The 23,889-nt window shown below is 45.1% G+C and overlaps 1 protein-coding gene across 1 annotated transcript in view; it reads right to left on the bottom strand.

Moving 5' to 3' along the window:
- LOC147445250 (centrosomal protein) overlaps nt 1-23,889 on the bottom strand; it is a 67,491-nt gene that overhangs the window by 548 nt on the left and 43,054 nt on the right. The gene's annotated exons all lie outside the window — the stretch shown is intronic.

Here is a 23,889-nt window from a genome sequence, read left to right as displayed (position 1 = left end):
AAAGAGCAGAAAGCCGAACAGACATACCTCACTCTTTTATTTTTGTGAAATATGATAAGCGTGATATATTTCTCTCACTTTCTTATCAAGTTTCTGAAAAGAGTAATTTTGCAATACCAATTGTTCCGGCTCTTGAAATGTTTAAGTTCAACTTATATTGTGAAGCTCCAGTCGGAGGCATATACCTACTCCAAAGATTGGAGAACTATGGTCAAGAAAGAGAAGGATCTCAAGGGTGTCGGTCTTCGCAAAAATAGTAGGGGTGAGTTTACCTCCAAAGAGTTTGCACAATGGTGCAAGTGGAATGAGCTGGTCTCTTCAGGCAGCTATTCCAGGTTGGGTTAGTTGAGTTAGCTATACTAGTTCAGACAGGTAGAGTTCAGTCAATAGATCAGATAGAGACATTGAGATATTGATACTGAAGTGGAAATGGAAATAGTAACTAAAATGGAATTGACACATAGATTGGAACTGGATTGTGTTCAGATCAGTACAACTGGAATGGAGTACAACACTAGCCAAAGGATTGCTCTGGGCTTCATGACAAAAGAGAGCTCCAAGACACTACACTCTGTGTTAGTGGTAAAAGGTCTCCCAAATGATAGCTCAAAGTGATATCCAAATGGTAGTTTGTCAAATGAAGTAATGGCCCTTATTTATAGCTGCCAGACTGGGCTTCTGATTGATTGTCCATTGTGTAGTTACCGCTGTAACTAGCTCGGTAATTACCAGCTCAGCCGCCAATTTGAATTCTCGTATGGGGGCTGTTCCCACCGTCTACATTTCCTTCCCCCCTTCTGTGACAAAGTGATGACGTGACAACCACCCGGAACAAAAGTTGCTGACGGGGAGAATTGTACGGAACTCCATGTTGACGTGGACAATACGGATTTCCGCGTTTTGTCTGACACATACTGACGTGGTCAGCACTACGGACTTCTGCAAATTACGCTAGCTTTGGGACCCAATGCTTTTGAGTTTGAACCTTTTCATGTAATTGCTTTTCAATGGTAAGGGCCTTCAAATAAGAACCCAAGGCCACTCTTTTTCCTTAGTTAGCTGACGAGCTTCTAAGCGGAGAAGGTTCGCAAGAGTTGTAACTTTACTCGAGCATTGATATAAAAATAAATACCGAAAGGGACGCCAGACTTTGGGACCAATACCTCTAGGCACGGAACTACGCTGGGCGTGTCGACACAAGTGAATTGTGATTAAGTTTGTGAAGTATTTTTAAGTGATTCTCTTGTGTGTACTGCCAAATTTTGACTTGGGGTGTCCAAGTATGTCACAAAGTGATGACGTGGCATGACCACCCGAGAAAGAAAAGGTGCTAACGTGGACAGTTGTACCAAACTCCGCATATTGCACTGACATGCTAAGGTAGATAGCAGTACGGATTTCCACATTTTGCGGTAACACATGCGTGGCAGCAGTAAGGATTTCAATTACGCTGCAACTTTTTGGGGCAGTGCTAGCTTTGGGACCCAGTGCTTTTTGAGTTTGAAGCATTTCATGTAACTGCTTTTCAATGGCTAAGGGCCTTTAAATAACACCCAAGGCCACTCTTTTTCCTCAATTAGCTGACGAGCTTCTGAGTAGAGAGGGCCCGCAGGAGTTGTAACTTTGCTCAAGCATTAATAAAAAAATAAATTCTGAAAGGGGCGCCAGACTTTGGGGCCAATACTTGTCACAAAAATATGGAAGCGTAAACTGACTTTTTTAATTGCACTTCAAATACTCAAGAGAATTTGATTGAGAGAGAGAGAGAGAGAGAGAGAGAGAGTTTCCTTCTACTTTTCGCAATGAATCTTCCCCCACAACAGCCTAGATCAAGAGAAACCTTGTTCTAGGTGGTGGGAGCTCCAGGACTCCACATACACCACAAGGGCTGAAGAATGGAAAGCTCTGGTGTGTAGAGCACGCTCACTTTAGGGGTGGTAGGTGCACTGCCAACTTGAGAAGAGGGGGAGGGGGAGGGGGTGCTCCTATATAGCCATCCAGGAGAGGGGGCCCTAGAGGATGTGAAACCGACCCGTGGGCCCGTGGGGCCATGAAACCGGCCCGTGGGACGGTAGGCTTGGGCTTTCACCCGAAATTCTTTACTTTACACTTTAGGACACAAAGGAACTTCACGAATAAGCCTGTGACAAACCACGGCCTAGCAGTTAGAGCGCTACCAAGCAGACAACGACACCCTGTTGGCCCAAAAGACTGACGCTCCTTTCGGTTTTTCTTTATTCTTATTATACTTAAGAAAAACCTGTAAACTTCCACAAGCTGTCCCACTTTTATTGGGCTGAAATTCCTCTACTCCAACCCGATTTCGGCAACATAACCACAGTAGAAGTCTCCACGGACAAAATCCCAAGCAAACATTGACTTTCCATGCACTTTAGAGCTCTTTGCAAAACCTGGCGAGAAATTGTAGCTCGCTCAATTCTCTGTTTTGCGCTCGGATCCGCGTGCCGAGCACTTTTCTGGGTAGCCCTTGAGCTCTCGCACCTGTAGGGTCACTTGCCCCTTGAATTAGACGAGATTCCTCATGGGAAATCTCTCTAAATTGTCTTGTACAAGCACCCAATGCTTTCCCGAGGCTCCCCTAGCAAAAAACGATCCGAACACTTGCACCTAACCCTCACCAAGCTGTCTAAACCTGTCCATGGCTGTAATTGCAGGTTTTTGACCCAATTTCGCCAACATAACGACGCAAATATCCTTGTAGGTCAAAAGTATACATAAAAAAATACGTCAAGGACACTTTCCCTTGCGATATGGAAGCTTTCTAGTGAGCTGCAGGTCAATTTCAGCATGCTGTAATTTTCTGTTTTGCCATTGTTAGGTGCCTACTGCCTTGTACACGCATCCCAAGGCCTTTCCGATGCTCCCCTGGCAATTCCCTACAATTTAGGTGTGAAACCCTAAACTTGCAGAAAAAAAAAGCGGGCTATAATTCTCTGTTTGAACCATTTCGAGCAAAGCGAGCACGCCTACGCGTGTCTCAGGTACTCCTGCACCAAATGGGACAGTTTCCTTTCAAATCGGACGAGTTTTCACGCGAGAAAACTCTCCGTTTTCGCATTCCTTCGCGATGGAGATATACGTACCTGAAGGGGATTAGCAATTAGCTAATTTGGTTCTTGCACAGAAGGCTCTTGCCTTGGCAAACGCGCATAAACCCCTAGAATTGTACATGGTCATCTGAGAAGCCCAACTAGAGGGGCATTACCATATGTGCAAAAGGGAGAGAGAGAGATGTGCGAGAGCAAATCGTCGTGCTACATAGAGCAAAAGAGATGGCAAGATTTCCATTAAAGCTGTGATCACCTGCACCCACTACTCACACACATTGTAGCACACTAATGGGCTGAAATCAGTCCCCTCTTGAAATGGGGCGCCCCCTTTTCATGCAAAGAGGGAAAGCTGCTCAAGAACCGCCATGTGTCCGGTTTGCCTCTTTTGAGTTAATTTCCTAGTACCCACCAGCTTATAAGTGTCGCGAGGGGCCTAAATGACAGCCTAGATGTAACAGACTTGGACACTCCAAGTCAAGAATCAACCGCGACAGCACCAAATAACCACTTCAAAACAATTCACAGATCACAATAGATTTGCACTGGCCCGGCGGAGTTCCGTGCCTAGAGATATTGGCCCCAAAGACTGGCGCCCCTTTCGGTATTTCTTTTTGTATTAATCAACCATCAAAGTACAAGAGAGTGGTTAGGGTTTCACTCTCAGACTCTGCGTCCAGATGCTCTGAGAAGTGAGGCCCTCACCACTAATTTAAAGGTTACAAGGGATGCCCAAGAGCAGAGCCCCAAAAGCTTGAAAGCAAAAGCAGATTCTCTCTCTCTCTCAATGAGAGTCAGTAAAAAGCAAGTTCTCTTTTTCTCTTTCTTTCTCCCAAATCAAAGCGAAAAGCTGAGATTTGCGTCGCTCAAAATTTCCCAAAAAATATATATATATATATATATATATATAATATTCCGCCTCCGCGATTTCCAGAAATTAGGGTTTTTGGCAAAAATTAGGGTTTCTGATGTCCGCCACGTCATCACTTTGTGACATACCCCCCTCTTGAAAGCTATGTAATTGACCGCGATTATGCCTGCAAAACCGACAAAAGCCATAAACCGTCTTAGCAAACACTGACTGTTAGTACCTACGTACTAGGAACACACATCTAGCACATGTACAAAATCGACAGTCACATCACACGACATCACAGGACATCACCAGACATCACAGGACATCACATGACATTCAACATTCATTCGGATCTTAGACCATGATTTATCGGCAATGTAGCTAGCAATCACATCTAGGTCCAATCGGGACCTCATCGATGTCCGATTGACTAACCCCTATTGCAACCATATCTATTCGAGATCAAGTAGACCAAAATGTTGCAGTCATTTCGTCTATCAGTTCCTACACTCGCAAGAAGTCAAGAACAAATCAGTATCATAATTAGGAATTCCATTTCATAAAGTCATCCAACAGAATACTGTCAGCTCTCAGTATCCCTGAAGCTCAAAGAGACATCAGTGACTTTAGTATCAAAATCGAGGCATCTGTTGACAAAGGAGCAGAGTAACTCCCCTCTTGTGCATCCCACTGCACCAGATCTTCAGCCAAGCTGAGTTTCTGGGTTCCGTTTGGAGTAGACTATGCTAAACCAAAACATCGAGGTAAAGTTTCACAATCCAAGGAGTATCTGCTAGGTCCTCCTCCTCCATCCACTTCCCATCAAATGCAGGAAAGTTCTTGAACTAAACCAAGAACCGCCTTCGGACTTTACCTTTCTTCGTATCATTATGTGCCAAAATCTGTTCAGGAACAAGGATCTCCTCGTTTTCTTCCATTGCGGGTTGCTCATCAAGCTCCCCATCATCAGGCACATCACCCTTAACAGGGTTCAAGAGACTCACATGCAATGCATTATGAATCCTCCAAGTATCTGGCAGTTTCAATCGAAAGGAGACATCATTTATCTTTTCAGTTATCTGAAAAGGTCCATAGTATCGCATACTAAGCTTTGGAAAAAGCCTCTCCTTTCCCTTTTTCTTTGGTAGGCGTGCCTTCTCAAAAGTAAGAGCACCCAATCATCCTCCTTCAATTTCAAGTCGCGACGATGGCGATCCGCTGCCTTTTTCTGTCGTTCTTGAGACTCCTGCAAAGTCTCGCGAACCTTGGCAAAAGCCGTATTCAAATCTCGCGAATATTCATCCGCTTCAAATATCTAATCTTTCGTGCTCAGGAAGGATGGAACCTTCGCAGCACTTACAACAATCTCACATGGCGTCTTCCCCGTCAAAGAGTGTATCGTGTTATTGTAGGCAAATTCCACCAAAGGTAAGTTCGTTTCCCATTGAGTCTTCTGATCCGAGATACAAGACTTCAATAAATCTAAAATCACCGAATTGGCAATCTCAAATTGCCCGTCAGTCTACAAGTGGAACGATGACGAGAACTGCAACTGCGTGCCAATGTTCTCCCAAATTGCCTTCCAAAACAAACTCATAAATCTGGGGTCTCTGTCGGAGACAATCGTCTCAGACGTGCCATGTAATCGGAAAATCATCGTGATCATTCTGTGTTCTCGAGAGATCAAAAATGAAATCCATTTCAATATTTTCCCAGGGGCGGGTGGGTATGGGTAAAGGCTGTAACAATCCCTGTGCCTTGGCCTTCTGGCATACCAAGCAACTGCGCACAAACTCTTCCACATCCTCCTGAGTCTCCGCCAAAAGAAATATTTCTCTACCCCTTTCATGGTGGTAGCAATGCCGCGATGACCCGTAAAAGGTGGACAGTGGCATTCAGTCATAACCTTATCCCTCAATGGCTGTGTAACGCACAACATAGTCTTTCTCATCAAGTAGCCTTCCCGAAGGGAGTATCCCGCTACTGTCTCCCCATCCCGTATCCGTGTGAAAATATCTGCAAAATCTGTATCTGTGGCATATTGATCAACCATATCCTCGAAGCTCCTATGATGTATCGCGGAAATAGCCAGAACCAACGGTTTCCGAGACAAAGCATCTACCACCACATTCTTCTGTCCCTGCACATGGACAATCTGGAAGTGGAACTGTGACAAGATGTTCGCCCACCGCATCTGCTTTTCCGAAAGCTGCTTCTGTGACAAGTAGTAGCGCAAACTCTGATGGTCTGTAAAGACAGTAAAATCCGCTCCGAGTAGGTAATGCCGCCACTGAGTAAGAGCATGGATAACCGCCAAAAGCTCTTTCTCATAGATATGTGCTGTCATCTCCAGCCTAGAGAACAAACGGCTCTCGTAAGCTATGACATGGCCTTCTTGCATCAAGACCGCACCCAGACTACGACCACAAGCATCACAAAATACTTCAAATGACTTCTGCAAGTCCGGCAAAGTCAAATCTGGTCCTGTAGTCAATTTCTCTTTCAATGTCAAAAAGGCAGTCACCTCTGTGGGTCCCCACGAAAAAGGTACTCCTTTCTGTGTCAAGGTATGCAAAGGGGAAGCAACCTCTGCAAACTTTCTTATGAACCGCCTGTAGTACGAACACAGTCCCAAGAAGCTTCTAACTTCATGGACATTCCTCAAATCGCGCCAATCACAGATAGTCTCTATCTTGGCCGGGTCCATTTGCACTCCTGCTCTGCTGACACAATGTGTCCCAAAAAATGTATCTCTGGTAGGAAAAATTCACCTTTCTTTGCATTAATCACTAACGTGTGATCTCGTAATGCCTGAAAGATTTGAAGCAGATGATCTCTATGTTCTGCCTCATTCTTGGAGAAAACAATGATGTCATCAAAGAAAGTGCCAACAAATAGCCTGTACTCTCCAAAAATCTTGTCCATCATCTGGTTAAATGTCGCAGGAGCATTGGTTAAGCCAAAAGGCTTACCAAAAACTCAAATAACCCAAAAGTCGTCCGAAAAGCTATCTTGTAGACATCTCTCGGCGCTATCCTGATCTGATGATATCCACTCTTCAAGTCAATCCTGCTAAAGCACGAGGATCCTTGTAACCTGTCGAGTATATCATCGATCCTAGGAATCGGAAATCTGTTCTTGATGGTGATTTCGTTGAGAGTGCTATAATCGATGCACATTCTCCAAGATCCGTCTTTCTTCAAAACCAACAACACTGGAGAGCAATACGGTGAAGTACTAGGCTGTACAAGAGCCTTTTCCAAGAGGTCTTTCACTCGGTTCATAATCTTTTCATTCTGTACTCACAGTGAAAGGGGTTGAGGCATTCTCTACTGGCCAGCTTTACGTGAAGATGTTGACACATTTGTAAGATCATGCTTTTCACATCAAGTACAATTGTTCGGCCCTTCTCTGTAGTCAAAGCCGCTTTTCTCGTCCGATAGTCGACCACGGCATTGTTCTTATGGTAACAGGGAATTCCCAATAGGACATCACAACCATCCAAGGGCATTATGTAGAAGTCCTCATGCCCCAAATACCCCTGACAATGCAACCGAAGTTTGCCAATGACAGGTGTAATGGCTACGTCCCTGCCCAGTGCCGCTAGAACTGCCTCTGCTAGTGGTCCCATGAGATCGGGTGTGATCTCGAGCCGTGCCGCCAATTCAGGTGAAATGAAGTTGGCCTTGGCTCCTCCATCAAAGAAAATCAGGGCTTCTTGGTCTTTCACTTTGCCCCATGCTCGGCAAAGTTGTGTACTCTCGTCAATCGTGCTTGGGTCAGTACCCATGCAATCTGGAACCAGTCCTGCTTTCATCTTGCCTTTTCGTCCACGTTCCTCAACTGCTTTCGAACCCTCAGGCATGTCTTCATCCTTGTCGTTCTGTTCTTTCGCTGCCTTTTTAGGGCACTTCGCAGAGATGTGCCCCGTTTCCCCGCATCCAAAGCACTTCCCCTCTTTGATGTAGAGAGCTCTCTCTCGAAGAGTAAGCTAGGGTGGTCGTGCATCCTTTTCTTTCTTTTTTGGGTTGCTCTTCCTCTTTCTACTTTCATTGTTCGAAGTCTGTTCGGTCCTTTGCGTCATGATTTCATCTGTGGGGTAGGTCAAACTACCTAAATGAATGGCAAAACCCCGTTTCGCATGACTCATCAATTCTTGAATGGAATCTGACTTTTGCTCTAAGCAGTGATCTCAGATCTTTGTAGGAAGTCCCAAGGTAAACCGCTCAATCTGTTCTTTGAACAAATCTTCTTAAATAGAGAGGCTGGTAGAAAATTGATTGTCCACCTTCCTTAAACTCTCGGACTTTCTTGCTTTTATCCTCCAAACAGTCATACTGGTTGGCTTTATAAAAATCCTTCTTCTTTGCATAAAAGCTGTTGTCGTCAGAGTCCGAACTATCCGAAGACGAGTCCTCTGTAGAATTGTCAACCATTGGGCCAGATTTAGACTTCTTTGCCTTTTTCTTGCCCTTTCGGAAGCTTTGCTTTTTGCTTCGCTTTTTCCCTTTTCTGTCTTCTTTGCTCGAGTCAGAGGAGCTAGAAGAACTGTCAGAAGAAGAACAAGAAGAAGAACTGGGTACTCCTTCAAATCGCACATGCTTAATCTGCTTTCTTGCCGAGGCAAATGTAGACTGACGACCCAAATAACCCGGGAAGTCAATGCCTTTCTTCTGATTTTTGTCGTGCTTTTGAGCTTTGTTCTTCGCGTCAAAAAGCTGAGAAATCCGTGTATCAACCACCTCTTCTAATTCTTGCTTTGTAAACATCCTTGGAGAAGCAGGTTTCTTAAGTGCTGGTTTGAGGGGTGGTTCTCTGGTATTCCGCAACTCTGAATGCACCTCGTCGAAGGAGGTTTGGCTCAAATTTTGCAAATTTCGGGTCCTTCGCAAAATTTAGCATCATCTTTGTTGCATCGTTGATCAATCGTCGACGCTCCATCTCTTCAAGCTCCGCCTGAGTAGGCCGAGGCGGGCCATACTCCTCCCGTGAATCCTCTTCGTGATCTCTTCTCAATCTTCGGATCTAGAGGAAGTCGACTGATCTTTGTCTGAAGCCATAAGTGCCGCATAAAAAGGATCGGATTTCCGGATAGGAGAGAAATCGGCAAGCTCTGATACCACTGTAACAGACTTGGACACTCCAAATCAAGATTCTACCGCAACACAACAAGAATTCACTTCAAAACAGTTCACAGTTCACAATTGATTCGACACGGCCCGGCGGAGTTCAGTGCCTAGAGATATTGGCCCCAAAGACTGGCGCCCCTTTCGGTATTTCTTTTTGTATTAATCTGCAACTCAAAGTACAAGGGAGTGGGAGGCTCTCACTCTCAAACTCTGCGTCCTCCTGCTGCAGAATGATGTGTCCCAAAAAGTGTATCTGTTAGGAAAAATTCAATCTTCTTTGCATTGATCACCAACTTGCGATCCCGAAATGCCTGAAAGACCTGTAGCAGATGTGCTCTATGTTCTGCTTCATCCTTGGAGAAGACAATAATGTCATCAAAGAAAGTGCCAACAAAAGATCTGTACTCTCTGAAAATCATGTCCATCATTCGATTAAAGGTTGTTGGACCATTGGTAAGCCCAAAAGGCATCACCAAAAACTCGAATAAACCGAAGGTCATCCGAAAAGCTGTCTTGTAGACATCTCCCGCCACGATTCGGATCTGATGATATCCGCTCTTCAAATCGATCCTGCTGAAACAAGAGGATCCCTTTAGTCGGTCTAGAATATCATCGATCCTAGGAATCGAAAATCAGTTCTTGATGGTGATTTTGTTGAGAGCTCTATAATCAATGCACATTCTCCAAGATCTGTCTTTCTTCAAAACCAACAACACCGGAAAGCAGTAAGGTGAAGTACTCAGCTGGACAAGACCCTTTTCCAAGAGGTCTTTCACTTGGTTCATACTCTCTTCATTCTTGGCTCGGCTCACACGGTAAGGTGGCCGGTTCGGTGGTGTGCTTCCAGTCAGAGCAATGGTATGATCCTCAAGACGAGCTGGTGGCAACTTGCCTCGCAGGCCCTCAGAAAAGCAATCGGCATGAGTGTGGAGAAAATCTTGGCGTCCTTTTTCTAGATCAGACATAATTGTCCTATGATCATCATTCAACTCTTTCAAAAAGATCGAGTAAACAAACAAACTGGATTTCATTAATTTCGAAACGACCAAAGCCGATACAATAGGGACAGACTCGGCCTTAAGTTTCACATCAAGTACAACGGTTCGACCCTTTTTAATAGTTAGTGTCGCTTTCTTCGCCGATAATCGACTACAGCGTTGTTCTTATGGTACCAAAGGACTCCCGGGAGAACATCACCGAAGTTTGCCGATGACAGGTGTAATGGCCACGTCCCTGTCGGGTGCTACTAAAACTGCCTCTGCTTGTGGTCCTATTCGATCGGGTGTCATCTCGAGCCGCGCCGCCAATTCAGGTGAAATGAAGTTGACCTTGGCTCCTCCATCAAAGAAAATCATGGCTTCTTGGTCTTTCACTTTGCCCTAAGCTCGGCAAAGTTCTGTACTCTCATCAATCGTGCTGGGGTCAGTACCCATGCAATCTGGAACCAGTCCTGCTTTCATCTTGCCTTTCTGTCCACGTTCCTCAGCTGCTTTCGAACTCTCTGGCCTTTCTTCATCTTGTTCTTTCTGTGCCTTTTTAGGGCACTTCGCGGAGATGTGCCAAGGTTCCCCACACGTAAAACACTTCCTCTCTTTGATGTAGTTGGCTCTCTCCCGAAGAGTGAGCCGGGGTCGTGCATCATTATCTTTCAGATCTTGGGGGCTCTTCTTCTTTCTACTTTCATTTTTAGAAGTCTGTTTGGTTTTCTACGTCATGATCTCATTTGTGGGGTAAGTCAAACTGCTCAAATGTATGGCAAAGCCCCGTTTCGCATGACTCATCAGTTCTTGAATAGAATCTGACTTTTGCTCTAAGTAGTGATCCCGGATCTCCATAGGAACTCGGCAGCTAAACCGCTCAATCTATTCTTTAAACAAGATCTTCTTAAATGAAGAAGCGGATAGAAAAGAGCTCCAAAATCTCTCACAATATGCGTCCAAGGTACCTTTCTTGGTCATCCGGAGATGATTCCGAGCAGTTCATATGTCGCGTTTGTACTCCCGAGTTGGCCAAGAAGAAATAAAAAGCCTTTTAAATTTCAGCATTTAACTAGCGCTTTCTTGTTCAATAGAAGAGTGGACCACCATGTTCGAGCATTTCCCTTGAAGTAAGAGCCTCCGAATCTTGGAGTGCTCTGAGTAATGCCCTCCAGAGAAAGCTATATTAAACTGCTATGAAGGCCAAAGCCCTCAAAGCGTCTCGGAATCCAGAAAAAGTGTCAAATTTAATTGACTGTCCACCTTCTTTAAATTCTCGAACTTTCTTGCTTTTATCCTCCAGAAATTCATACTGGTTGGCTTTATAGAAATTCTTCTTCTTTGCATTAAATCTGTGATCATCGGAGTCCAAACTATCTGAAGACGAGTCCTCTGTAGAACTGTCACAAACTGGGAAACTTAGGCTTCTTTGCCTTTTTCTTGCGCTTTCTGAAGCTTTGCTTTTTACTTCGCTTTTTCTCTTTCCTGTCTTCTTCCCTCGAGTCAGAAGAGCTAGAACTGTAAGAAGAAGAAGAGGAAGAAGAACTGGATACTCCTTCAAATCTGCCATGCTTCTTTTGCTTTCTTGCCGAGGCAAAAGTAGATTGACAACCCAAATAACCTAGGAAGTCAGTTCCTTTCTTCTGCTTTTTGGCTTTGTTGGTTGTGTCAAAAAGCTCGGTAATCCTATCAACCACCTCTTCCAATTCTTGCTCTATAAACATCCTCGGAGTAAAGGTTTCTTGAGTGCCGGTTTGAGGGGTGGTTCGGTGGCCTTCCACCACTGAGAGTGCACTTCGTCGAAGGATGTCTGAGTCAAAAATTCTGCAAATTTCGGATCCTTCGCAAGATTGATCATCATCTTTGTCGCATCGTCAACGCTCCCTCTCTTCAATCTCCGCCTGTGTGGGCCAAGGTGGGCTGTACTCCTCGTAAGAATCTTCTTCGTGATCTCTTCCCGCATCCCCAGATGCAGAGGAAGTCGACTGATCTCTGTTTGAATCCATAAGTGTCGCAAGAAAAGGATCAGATTTCCCGATAGAAGAGAAATCGGCTGCGCTCTGATACCACTGACAAACTTGAACACTCCAAGTCAAGATTCTACCATGACATAGCAGAGATTCACTTCAAAACACTTCACAGTTCACAATTGATTCGACACAGCCCGACGGAGTTCCGTGCCAAGAGGTATTGGCCCCAAAGACTGGCGCCCCTTTCGGTATTTCTTTTTGTATTAATCTGTAACTCAGAGTACAAGGGAGTTCTCACTCTCAGACTCTGCGTCAAGATGCTCTGTAGAGTGGGAGCCCAACCCACCTATTTATTGATTACAAGGGATGCCCAAAAGCAGAGCCCCAAAAGCTGCCAAATCTTTTTAATAGAAATTAAAAAATAAAAGCAACTTATCAAAAGCTTCTCCAAGCCTTGCGTAGGATTTGTCGCTGCTTTTCTGTGCACAAAAAGCGGGATTCCGTACGTTCAGCGACGTCAGCATCCTGCCGCAATATGCGCCACAAATCACGGAGGTCCGTACACTGCCACGTCAGTCCTGCAGCGTAATTTGCGGGACTGTTTTCTGGCCAGCCGAGGTGTGTATGTATCTGCTACCCATAGCCAAGCTATGCCACGTCACCCATTTGTGACACCTACAACCAATGTGGAGCTCGCCATGGCGACGATGAAGAGGGAAAGGCTTAATGCGTATAGAGCGAAAGGGATCTAGAGAGATTCAAACTAATAAGCCTTTCTCTCCAGATCCCTTTCTCTCTATAATTGGGATAGTTTCCTACAACATTAAAATACTCTTCTTCTTCTTCTTCTTCTCTCTCTCTCTCTCTCTCTCTCTCTCTCTCTCTCTCTCTCTCTCTTAAAATTCAGTGATTTTGAAGTTTATGTTCGTGTGTTGCTATTGATTTCATGCTTGGAGTGTCCAAGCCTATTACAGTGGTATCAAAGCTCAAATAGATTCTTCTTCTACGGAGGATCCGATCTTTTTACTTATTAGTCACTCCCACCCTTCGTACATCGCGCATCGGGCGCGCTCCTATCTTCATCGCTCTGTCTTACAAGGCATAAGCCATAAAGAACCCCAGATTATACATGGGTTCTTGCACAGAGCTGACACTTCTCAGCAGGTAGGCAGAGAAAAGTTGAAATCCGGCTCGCGAACTGCAGAAAGGAATAAGGATTTGGACAGATTTTTGGCAGAAAAGTTTGCAAGAATGGACTATAAACGTCAAATGCAGGTTGACGTATGTGTGAAAAGATTGATCAAGGGTTTGCGAAACACCCGAAGGATTACCCGATTGATGAGATTTACTCGAGATGGCGTGAGGCCATTGATTGAGGAAAGCTGAAAGGAGTGCAGAGAAGCAGAACCTGTACTCACAGAAAGAGCTGGACAGAACTCTTGAAAAGAAGATGAACCAAAGTACCACAAGAAGATAAGCCAGAGAGTTACAGAGCAGCAGCCGAGCGCGGAAGCAAAGGAAAGATGAAAGCAAGACTAATACCAGATTTTGTGGGGACTGTCAACCTTGATCAGATGAACCAAAATACCGAACTTTACACAGCATAAAGCAAAGTGCGAGACCATGAAACCCTTATCTTCTTTGATGGAGAAGCCAAGGCCAACTTCAACCGAATTGGCGAAGGAAATGGGGCCACAAGCTAAGGATGTTCTAGAGGCACCCGGATGGGATGTTGCCATTGGCAAACTACGTTTACATTGTAAGGGGTATTTAGGGCACGAGGAGTTTTACATCATGCCGTGTGACGTCCTCCGAGGAATCCCTTGGTTCCCCAAGAACAGTGTCGTGGTCGATTATAGGGCAAGGAAAGCCATCTTGAAGAATGAGAAGGGCAAAGAGATTGAACTTGATGGAAAAATGAAAGGCAAGTCCGTCCCACTTGATAAAATCCAGTTTTTTTTGTTTACCCGATTTTCTTGAAAGAATTGAATGATGATCAAAGGTCGAATATGTTAGACCTCGAAAAAGAATGACAAGATTTTCTGCAAGCTCAGGCTGACTGTTTCTCTGAGGGCTTACCAAGCGAGTTGTAATGAGGACGTGGCAATGGCTAATTACTGTCACGAGAACGTGGCAACTGCTAACCTTAGTTGTTGGTTCCTTTGCAATGATTTTTGTTTAATTTTTGGGACCCTCTTTTTGAAGTTGCAAATGGCCGGACATTGTATGGCCAGTGTGAAACGGTTGACAGTCGAGAGTTTCACCTGCAGTCAGGCAGGCACGTCGCCACGAGATAGTCGAGCCGACCGGCATTGGAATCCGAGCAGTAAAAGGTTGTCTAGGCTCAGCTCAAAGTCATTTAGGCCCCCTCGCTACACTTATAAGTCGGTGGGTACTAGGAATTAACTCAAAAGAGATTAAGTGGACACATGGCGGCTCCTGAGCAAACTTGCCAAGCCAGCTTGAAGAGGGGGCACCCAAATCAAGAGAGGAGGTTGATTTTCACTCATAAATGACTACAGAGTGTGGGTGAGTAGTGGGTGCAGGTCTCACAGCTTTAATGGAATGCTTGCCTTCTCCCTTGTCTTATGCAACGCGATGATTCTGCTCTCGTGCATCTCTCTCCCCCTTTCAATACAGAAACGTGATGCCCCGCTCGAGGGCTTTTCATCTGTATGTACAGTTGTGTGGGTTCATGAGCGATTGCCGAGGCAAGAGCCTCTTGCACAGGTACTAGATTAGCTAGTTGCTAATCCCCCGCAAGTACAGGTGAATGCGGAGAGATTTCACGCGAGAAATCTCGTCCCATTCAAAGGGCAAGTAGCCCTACAGATGCGGGAGCTCGAGGACTTGCTACGGATGCGACCGGCTCGCAAAACGGAGCCCAAAACAGGGAAATACAGCCTGCTGTGTATTTTTGCAGGTTTAGGGTTTCAGCCCTAAACAATCCCTAATACCCTAGAAAGTCCGGGGACGCGAGGGGACCGCTCTACAGGTGTTCTGGCGCATTTCCAGGGCAGAAAACAAAAAATTCAGCGTGCTGCAGATTTTCCCTAGGTTTTGCAAACTGTCCGTATGCGTCGGGAAAGTCACCTATTGTGTGGGGACACTGTCTGTGAACTGTTCTAGTACAGTTATGCTGCCCAAATCGGGCCCGATCAGGTCATTTTCAGCCTGAATTATGCGGGGCAGCTCGTAGGAGATCAGAGGTTGTATTCCCTCTAGAAATATAATAAAGAAATACCCAAAGGGACACCAGTCTTTGGGGCCTACAGGTTGTCGGCGTCTACTTGGAGCATTCTAGCTTCTGGGCCGTGTGTGCTGTGAAGTGTTAGTTCCCGTCACAGGATTTATTTGCAAATTTCTCTGTGTCCTAAAGTCTAAAGTAAAGTTTCGGGTGAAAGCCTCTGTCTACCGCCCTACGGGCCGGTTTCATGGTTCCATTGCCAGGATCGAATCACTTTTTCCTCAAGAAGTGAGCCTCAGTTGTTTTGGGTAAAGACAAAGAGTACAAGAACGCGGGATTACACTATGGCCGACAAAGGGAAAGGCATTATGGAAGACGGTTCCTCTCCGCAGGAGAAGCAGGAAATTCCTACGGTGTTTGAGGTTGGCGAGAGTTCATGGCCACCCCTGTCTGCACCTGTTCCTAATGAGAATGCTCCTTCAGTACAGGGCTTTATGACTGGGCAACTTGAGGATGATGCGTTCAGGACTCGGTTAGTTGCCACGGTGAATGTGTTTTCACAACTAGTGCACAACCCAAGGTTTATGGAGTTCTTGCTTCAAGCGCCACCAGTGCCACAGCAAACAAGGCAACCTACACTGCGAGCAGAGCCTGTTGAGGCTCGAGCCCAAGTATTTCATGTGTCCCAGCAAGATAGGGAGCACTCGCATGTTGCGGAGTCAGGGGCTCCAAAACAAGTTTCTCCCGTCCTTGAACAGGTGGTTAGGACGCCTATTCTACAGGCTTTGCCAGTTCAGCCCGCCACCTTTCAGACCCCGCATGCTGTCTTGAATGGACAGGGAACTGGTTACCAAGCAATGCATCCAGTTTTTCCACCACCCACAATACATCCTGGGTATTTCGGGGGTGGATTTGTGTTCCAAAGTATGGCTGGTTATGCGCCTGAAAGCCAGCCGTACATGCCAGGAACAGTGTTTGGGGGTATGCAAGGCATGATGCCAAACCCAATGGTAGCATCGGCATGCAGGAAGGTTTTCAGAGCAACCAATGCCAGTTTGGGGTGCCACAAGGTAATTTTGGCATGGCTGATTTTTCTGGACAGCAGCCAGATATGGCACCTATGAAACAAAATATCAATGGCCAAGACGCGCCGATGATCCCTACTACAGTGCCCATGTTGCAGACAATCTCTTATGACAATTTGAGGGTACTAGAAAAGCCGAAAGCTTACAGAGAAGGTGGTGCAGCTGTAAAGTTTAGCACTTTCAAAGGCTTCGAGGATAAGGCAAGGCTCTTACTTTCCTCCAGCAGTTTGATACAGCTTATGCAAGAGGGAATTTTACAGAGGCCTCTAAGGTCAAGAAAGCTGCCACTTTCTTGAAAGACAATGGGCTTAGATGGTGGATGACATTGTTAATGCAAGGACAGGCACCCGCCACATGGGTCTATTTCAAGTAAATGTTTGCATCTGCTTGGCTGTCAAATGAATTTGAAGCCGACGTCATGACAGATTGGCACCAGCTTACTTTGGCTACTTGCAAGAGCTGGAGGAGTGCAATCGAAGGTTTTGTAAAGCATTACTCTCAGTAACCTCCTGCAGATTTGTGCCATTGACAGAGCAAATAGTAAAGTATTGTTGTGGGTTGCCTAAAGGGCTTCGGGACTACTATACTACGAACAGAGTGGCTATCCTCACCCAGCTCATGTAAGTTGCTAACACTGGTCTTGCCTTGTTGAAAGGAGAGGACAGTGGGTTTCCGAGCAACAAAAAAGGAGGGCAGCAGAAGAAAAATTCAGCTAAGAATCCCTTTGTAAAAACGGCTCCTGAAGCCTCACAGGGTCAGAAAAGGCCAACAAGGATAAGGATTCAGCCGGGACTTCTAGAGCGCAAGCAAAGAAACAGAAAAGGAAGCCTTTTGTGCATAAGTCACTCGAGGAAAAGGTCTTAATGGCTGAAAACAAATGCTTTATATGCGAGCAACCTTGTCACTTTGCTACCGATTGTCCACCAAGGAAAAGACCAGCTGACTCAGATGATAGAGGACCAGAATGGCAAGAAGCCTAAACCCACGGCAAGTTTGGTGCCAGATTGGGTGACAGGCCAAGTACAGATGCCAGCCAGTTATGCAGAGCATGGGGTAAAGTTAGAGATCATACACAGAAGAATTTTATATCATGCCATTGGAAGGGTGCGATGCGGTACTTGGAATTCCAAGTACATGGCGTGCTGGATGCCTTTGGCAAGACAATCACCCTTCAGCATTGGGGCAAAACTCATGTTTTGGATGTAAAGCTCAAAGGGGAGTCTATCCCTATTGTATCTGCTTCAGCTATCACTTCTGTAATAAAAAATCATCTTTCTGTGTACTTGATCTTTGCACGTGATGTCTCAAATAATTGTCAATCAAATTTATCTGTGTTAGATAAAGAAAGGTCAGCATTTTTGCGAGAGTTTAGTGATTGTTTTTCTGATTCATTACCGTCGCAATTGCCACCAGACAAACCTGGGACCATCAGATAGATTTGGTGCCAGGGTGTAGCCCAACAAATAGACCTCCCTATAGGGTTAGCGCGGTGCAGCAGAAGAGATTATGGGCCAGGTTGAGGAGTTATCAAAGAAAGGGCTGATTCAGTCTAGTTCTTCACCCTTTTGCTCCCTAGTGCTCCTAGTACAAAAAAAGGATGGCTCATGGTGCATGTGTATTGATTACCGTATGTTGAATAAGAATACCATCAAGAATAGGTTTCCGATTCCAAGGATTGATGATATTCTTGATCGTTTAGAGGGTGCTGCAATTTTCAGCAAGATAGACCTTAAGAGTGGGTACCATCAGATTCGTATAAGGCCAGAGAATGTGCACAGGACTGGTTTAGAACGACATTTGGTCTTTATGAGTTCCTAGTGATGCCGTTTGGTCTAACAAATGCTCCTGCCACGTTCAACAAGATGATGGACCGGATTTTCCGCTCGCATCATCAATTTGTTGGGACATTCTTCGATGACATGATAGTCTATTCGAAGAATGAAGAGGAGCATAGGCGTCACTTGACCATTGTGTTCGAAGAGCTGCGCAGTCACAAGTTACTTGTCAATCCTAGGAAAAGTGAATTCTTCTTGGAAGAGATCCACTTTCTTGGCCACATAGTGTCAAAGGATGGTGTCAGAATGGATCCCGCAAAGGTCGAAACTATTAAGACATGGCCAGACTTGAAGACTGTGCACGATGTCAGAAGCTTCTTGGAATTGTGTTTCTACTAAGAAGGTTTATCAGGAATTTTGTAGCAATAGCATCACCTCTTCACGCTTTGCAAAAGAAAGAGGTCACTTTCAGATGGACCCAAAAAGAGATATACCTTCATAAGTTCAAAATAGTCTCTTAAAGGAAAAGTTGACTTCAGATCCACGTATTGTTTTGCCAGATCTCAGGAAGCCATTTGTGGTCAGTGTGACACATGTGGCAGTAGCATCGGAGTAGTGTTAATGCAAGATGGACGGGTAGTAGCTTATAAAAGCCGAATTTTGCAAGGGCCAGAGAAGACTATGCAAGTCTATGAGAAAGAGCTCTTGGCCGGGATTCATGCGCTTTCTAGTTGGAAGCACTACCTCTTAGGTGCTGATTTTATTGTCCAAAGAAACCATCAGACCTTGTGATACTTCTTGACACAGTCAAAGCTATCCGAAAAGCATATGCGATGGGCAAACATTCTTTCTATGTTCCACTTCCAGATTATGCATGTGGAAGGCAAGAAGAATGTTGTGGCTGATGCGTTATCGAGGAAAGACCATGGGCACTATACTCAAGTTCTCGTCTTCGTTTCATCCACAAACTAATAGACAGTCAGAAGAGGCTAATTCTACTATCTTGGATCTGCTAAAATGCTATGTGTCATATAATAAGGGCAAGTGGGAACAATATTTGTCTATGCTTGAGTATGCGCACAACAATATGGTGCATTCGTCCACTGGCAAGGCACCTTTTGAGATTGTTGAAGGTGGCAAAAAGGTTTCTCCCATTTTGCATACAAATGACAAGATCTTTGAGGCAGATCGATATGTTGAGAACATGAATGAAATGTATAAGAAAATCAAAGTTACCTTGGAGAAGACTCGGACAAAGCAGAAAAGGGTTGTTGATCGTCACCTTCGTGAATTAATGTTTTCACCTAGTGATTGGGTACTTTTACGGTTTGAAAAAGACAAGGTTAAAGAAGATGAAGGGCAAGGAAAGGTTATTTCCAAAGCTCAGCATGCGTTAGTATGGGCCTTTTCAAGTGCTTGATAAGATCAGCAATGTTGCTTACACAGGCTGAAATTGCCTGACACTTGGAAGATTCATAATGCGTTTCACGTGAGTCTTCTAAGACCCTTCGTGGGTGATGTGCCCGAAGATATGCCAGATGAGGACCAGTCAAAAGTTGAGGAACTTGATGAAATTTTGATTCCTGAGCAGATTTTGGCACATAAAAGTTAACGAACAGGTTGCAAGACGCTATTTGGTGAAGTTCAAGAACTACCCACCTATGGATGCAAAGTGGATGGAAGAGCATGAGCTGTCAGAGTCACCAAATGTATTGCAGCTTTACCTTGAGGCCTTTGGGTTACAGCCTACGTATGCCTCAACTCAACGTGTTCAAAGGCGACGTAATGACAGAGCTAGTACATCAAATATACAATTGGATTTAGTGAAATAGAAGTGTGCATCGCTCTTTAAGTGTTAAACATATAATGTTCACTTCTATCATAGATGGAAATGACAAAAGTATGAAGGTCTCATTAAGTGTCACGTGCACATCTAACCAATGTGTACATGGACAAGCTACTTCATGACAAGGTGTCACAAAGTGATGACGTGGCTACCGGAGAAACCCTAATTTCTGCCAAAGAAACCCTAATTTCTGCCACAAACCCTAATCTGCAAAAACCCTAATTCTGTTGAAACCCTCAATCTGCCAGAAAACCCTAACCCTGGCATGACACGTGGAAACAATACGGACAACCGGATTTTGCGGTGGATTTTGGACAGTGCTTTTTCCACACAAATTGCAAGAGAGAGAACAGAAAGATCTTTTGTTTTAAATTTTAGGGCAAGAAAGAGAGAGAACTTGAGAGAGAAAAGAAAAGCACAGCTTTTGAGCTTTTGATTTTAAGGTTTTGGGGCTCTGCTTTTGGCATCCCTTGTAATTCTTTATAAGTGAAGTTGGTCTCTCACTTCTCAGAGCATCTGGACGCAGAGTCTGAGAGTGAGACCCAACCGCACTCTTGTACTTTGAACTCTGATTAATACAAAAAGAAATACCGAAAGGGGCGCCAGTCTTAGGGGCCAATATCTCTAGGCACGGAACTCCGCCGGGCCAGTGCAAATCAATTGTGAATTGTGAACTGTTTAGAAGTGGTTATTTGGTGTTGTCGTGGTAGATTCTTGACTTGGAGTGTCCAAGTCTGTTACAATGGTATCAGAGCACGGCCGATTTCTCTTTTACGGGAAATCCGATCCCAAAAAAAATTCCGCGGCACCTATGGCTTCACGCAAGGATCAGTCGACTCCCTCTGCATCCGAAGATGCGGCAAGGGATCACAACGAAGATTCCGGCAGGGAGTATGGCCCGCCTCGGCCTACTCAGGCGGAGCGACAAGAGATGGAGCGTTGTCAATTGATTGGCGATGCAACAAAGATGATGCTCAATTTTGCGAAGGACCCAAAATTTGCAAAATATATGAGCGAGACTTCTTTTCAGGAAGTGCATGCGCAGTGGCAGAAAACCACACCACCACCCCCAAAACCCGCTCTCAAGAAACCTTCTGCTCACAAGAAATATTCAGAGAAGGAATTAGAAGAGGTGGTTGATGCACGGATTGCTCAGCTTTTTGACGCGCAAAACAAAGCTAAAAAGCACGGCAAAAAGCAGAAGAATGGCACTGACTTCCCGGGTTATTTGGATCGTCAATCGACATTTGAAAAGGCAAAGAAACAGAAGAAGCGTGTTCGATTTGAAGAAGTACCCAGTTCTTCTTCTTCTTCTTCTTTTGACGGTTCTTCTAGCTCATCTGACTCGAGCGAAGAAGACCGCAAAGGCAAAAGGCGAAGCAAGAAACAACGCTTCGGAAAGGGCAAGAAAAAGGCAAAGAAGTCTAAATCTCACCCAGTGAGTGACAGCTCTACAGAGGACTCGACTACAAACAATTCAGACTCTGACGACAGCAACTTTTATGCAAAGAAGAAGAATTTTTATAAAGGCCAATCAATATGACTTTCTGGAAGATAAAAGCAAGAGGGTCCGAGAGTTTAAGGTGGACAGTCAATTAAATTTGACACGTTTTCGAGATATAGAGATGCTTCGAAGGCTTTGTCTTTTGTACAACAGTTTGACATCGCTTTCGCGGGAGGACGCTACTCAGAGCACTCTAAGATTCGGAGAGTTGCCTCTTACTTTAATAAGGGAAATGCTCGAACCTGGTGGTCCACGCTTCTTTTAAACAAGACTGCGTCAGTTAAATGGCTGAAATTTAAGAAGCTTTTTATATCTTCTTGGCTGACTCAAGAGTATGAACGCGATATACGAGCTGCTTGGAACCATCTTCGGATGACCAAGAAACATACACTGGACACGTATTGCGAGAGATTCTGGAGCTCTTTTCTACCCGCCTCTTCATTCAAGAAGACCTCGTTCAGAGAACAGATTGAGCGGTTTACCTTGGGTCTACCTACAGAGATCCGAGATCACTGCTTGGAACAGAAGTGATCTTCTATTCAAGAGTTGATGAGTCATGCGAAACGAGGTTTTGCCATTCACTCTGGCAGTCTTACCTACCCGACCGATGAGGTCATGACACAATGAGCCGAACAGACTTCAGCAAATGAAAGTAGAAAGAGAAAGAGCAACCCAGAAAAGAAGGATGCACGACCCAAGCTTACTCCTCAGGAGGGAGCTCGCTTCATCAGGGAGGGGAAGTGCTTTGGATGCATGGAACATGGACATATCTCTGCAAAGTGCCCTAAAAAGGCAAAGAAAGAACAGAATGACAAGCACGACGAAAGGCCTGAGAGTTCAAGAGCAGCTGAGGAACGTGAAGAAAAGGCAAGATCAGCGGAATTTGTGGGAGTCTGAACAGCAACTGCCACGTCATCAGTTTGCTACGCAAAAGCCTCTGTGTGTGTGTGTGTGTGTGTGGGTCCAGCTTTATTTTAATATAGGCCCCATTGGACGGGAACCTATAAGTTGGTAACTCTTTAATTGTCCCACTCGACGAGAATCTTTAAGTTGGTGAGAACTTCAACTTCTTCTGTTTCTTCTAGGGTTTAAGCTCCTCGGTCGGGATCGGCAGGTTGGCTCCATTCTTTAGTGGCTTGACACGTCAGCAATTTGTGACAAGCGCTAGTCTTTGGGACCAGTGCTTCTGGGCGCGGAACTTCGCCGTGCTCTCTCTCTCTCTCTCTCTCTCTCTCTCTCTCTCTCTCTCTTTCTTTCTTTTTGGTTTTGAAAGTTTATGTTAGTGTGTTGCTATTAGTTTCTCGCTTGGAGTGTCCAAGCCTGTAATAGGCGCCCTTTCGATATTTCTTTATTATTGATGCTTCACAAAGTACAATCTCTGAGGGCCCTCGTCTCTACCGCGCAAGAGAGGCCCTCGCACTTTATTTATAGGCCCTGGGCCTTTCAAAAGCATCAAGTTTAAAAGCATCTCGGCCCCAATAGTTGGCGCTAAGACAGCCAACGCAATTCGCAAAAAACCGTAGCCACGTCAACAATCAGCACAAATCGCGAGATGTACGTACAACGCTACCAAGTCAGCATCTCCACGCGATTTTCGGTCCAGCTTTATTTAATAATAAGTTCTAGGCCCCTCAATCGGGGTACCATAAGTTGGTACAACTTATAAGCTCCAACATCTTTAATTTAGGCCTCTCAAATAGGCTCTGCAAGTTAATAAAACTTTATCGGCATCTTTCACTACAATTGGACCTCTCTTTGTCTAGAGTACGTCCAAGCGGTCATGCCACGTCATCACTTTGTGGCATAACCCCCTCTTGAAGAATTGTAATCGCCCTCAATTACGCCTGCAAAACCTACATAAGCCAAAAACTAGTTCAGTAGACACTGACTCTAAGTACCGACGCACTAAACAACACATATCCAGCACTTGCACAAAGACGACAGTCACCGAGCATTCGGATCACATTCACATCACTATCCCCGTCGAGATCCTAGATGAGAATCATGATCCATTGTAACGTATTTAGCAATCACATCAAGGTCTCACCGATTTCCGACGGATGTCACCAGGCTGTGGCAACCACTAACCATAGTTGTTGGTTTCTTTCCCTTGATTTTTATTTGATTTTTGGGACGCTCTTTTTGAAGTCACAAATTGCCGAACATTGTGTGGCCAGTGTGAAACGGCCGACGGCCGAGAGTTTCACCCGCAATCGGGTAGGGCAGGTCGCCACAAGATGGTCGGGCCCAGTCGGCACTGGAGGCCGAGCAGTAAAGGGTGTCTATGCTCAGTTCAAAGTCATTTAGGCCTTTCGCTACACTTATAAGTAGGTGGGTACTAGGAAATTAACTCAAAAGAGGCATAAGGGACACATGGAAACTCTAGATGCACTTGCCAAGTCTGCAAGAAGAGGGGACGCCCGTTATGAGAGAGGGGGCTGATTTTTGGCTCATAAGAGACTCCAGTGTGTGTGTGTGAGAGTAGTGGGTGC

The sequence above is a fragment of the Adiantum capillus-veneris genome, chromosome 12 (assembly GCF_014529385.1).
Source record: "Adiantum capillus-veneris isolate H3 chromosome 12, ASM1452938v2, whole genome shotgun sequence".
Classification (NCBI taxonomy): domain Eukaryota; kingdom Viridiplantae; phylum Streptophyta; class Polypodiopsida; order Polypodiales; family Pteridaceae; genus Adiantum; species Adiantum capillus-veneris.
This window is presented reverse-complemented; position numbering and strand designations above follow the sequence as displayed.